Source organism: Chaetodon trifascialis, chromosome 7, assembly GCF_039877785.1.
Source record: "Chaetodon trifascialis isolate fChaTrf1 chromosome 7, fChaTrf1.hap1, whole genome shotgun sequence".
Lineage (NCBI taxonomy): Eukaryota > Metazoa > Chordata > Actinopteri > Chaetodontiformes > Chaetodontidae > Chaetodon > Chaetodon trifascialis.
The window spans coordinates 16,589,689-16,592,121 of NC_092062.1; positions in this window are offsets into that span (position 1 = coordinate 16,589,689).

The following is a 2,433-nucleotide window of genomic DNA, read 5'->3' on the forward strand; positions in this document are numbered from 1 at the left end:
CAGGCATATCATTTTGCATATCTTACCTTTTTTGCACTTCATGCTCCATCATACTAGTCTTGCATTCAGTGACTCCTCTTACCCTGTAGATGGGAGCATTGGCATGCTGGAGGAGACACACGTCAGGATAGATTGACTTAATTTGGCCAACGTGAATCTTGATAGTCATGCCAGTATATCAGAACTCTATAGTTTCTTTATTATTCCCACATGAATCAGGTTCGTAGGCCTTTTCCACAGCAGACATTTTGACCTGTCATAGCAGGAAAAGAATTTGTGGATCTTATATTATCAATGATGGCTCCTTTCCAGCAGTTATTGCAATACAATGCAGCATGTTATTATGTTAATGGGTACCACAGCATAACAAAGCCGCTGCAAGGGTCAAGCATGCAGACCTATATCATTTCCCTTATCTGAATTTGATTAAGAGGATCATACTGCTGTCTGGCACCTCATTCATTCATGAATTTACCAATGTTTTAAGTCATTAAAAATTACAAAGGTTGTCAAGTTGGTAAAAATCCTCTTCCAGCATGCCACTTTTTTTTTTTTTTTTTTTAGCTATAGCTCTTCAGATTCATCAGAAACACCCTCCCTGGACTGTTCCATCACCTACCTTGTGAAAAAGAGCACCAGGGCATCTAAACTAGTGGCAGATAATCAGCTGATATTGGGCATTATGAGATAATCGGTGTCTGTGAGGCCGATTAAACAAAAATGTCTTCAGACATGTCAGAGACAATCCATATAAATTATTTATTTTATTCTTTTAACCTTTTTCTGTAAGTAATACATTAATACATGTCAGAGACATTATTATTATTATTATTATTATTATTATTATTATTATTATTATTATTATTATTATTATTATTATTATTATTATTAATAATAATAATAATAATAATTTATTCATTTATTTATTTATTTTTAGCATTAAATGGATGTTAACTGGGACCAGAAATAAAGAGATGCTGGTGATACTGTGTGCGCTAAACATTGTTTGTCTATTTCTTACTTATTCATGCAAGTTTAGGAAGTTTTGTTCTCTCTCAGAAAAAGAAGATGCTGTCTGCTGATTAATGCTGTTGTTACGCACACTAAAACTTTATTTTTTATTCAGAAAAGTTTTTTTTTCTTTTTTTCTTCTACAAAGTTTAATTTTTTGATTACCTGTGGCCATTTATTCAGCTGATACCTGCATAATGACTAATGTTTGCTCGTGGCTCAGTGAGAAACATGGGGACCTGACAACCCAAAAGTGTACTTTTTTAATGGCTCACAGTAGCTGCTATTATAGAGTCTTTCTATTTGGTTTCTTGTTAGTAGATGATACCAACTGACTTAATTGTTTTGCTATCTGTGAAGGGCAGCTCAAAAAAAAGAAAAGAAAAAAGTTAGGTTAGTAGGTGAGCAAACCGAGAGAGAGAGAGAGAGAGAGAGAGAGAGAGAGAGAGAGAGAGAGAGAGAGAGAGAGAGAGTAATGCGGCTTTTTGGTTTGCCAATATGAACCAGTTGCGCGGAGAGGAGTCTGGTGGATGGAGGAGGACGGATGGAGGGAGGGGAGCTCTGAGGATAAATGCGCTCTTTCATTTCAAAGTGAGAGCAATCCGTTGCTGGAGGCACATATTTACACCGACAGGAACTCACGGGAAACAGCCGCCTGCTCGTTAACGTGAGGAGAAATCAGCGGAGACGATCATGGATCTGAAGTTATCAGAAGAACCGTGCGCAGCAGCTCACCTCACACTTTGCGCTTGGTGAGCGGACTTGGTGTCAGCAGGAGAGCTTGATCTTCAAAGACGCGCTCCGGAGTCAGGGGGGATAAAGCGCGCTGCTCACTGACTGTTTGGGAAGGTGGTGCACATTAGTAATGGTTTAATGACTCCTGACTGCAGCCTCTTGTTGGATGGGACAGGTGCAGGGTTTTCACGCTCAAAACATGGGTCACCGAGGTGTCAATTAAGTTTGTTTCCTCTATCTTAAAGACCTTTTCATGCACTGCAGTGGAACTTTCTCCTGAGGCGTCACTCTAATATTCCTACAGGGACTTTACCGCAAAGACGCCAAAATCACGGAGTAGCGCTCTGGTGTCGAACAGGTTTATTTTATTGTTATCTTTATTTAACAACTGGAGACTGCTTTCGTGGACGTCCTGAGCTGAGCCCTCACACGCAGAGCAGACATGCCACTGCAGCATCGGTTGACCGGATTTTACGCATCTCTTGGGGAAAGAGAGGGCTGAAAAGGCGCGCGTGTGTTTATGTGTGTGTATGTGTGTATGTGTGTGTGAGTGTGGTGGATGCCGATGCACTACATTTCCAACACCTCAGGGGAGACCACTTTGTAAAAAAAAAAAAAAAAGAAAGAAAGAAAAGAAAGAAAAAAGGGGAGAAATAAACGAGAGACTGCTTTCATTCTGTTTCATAA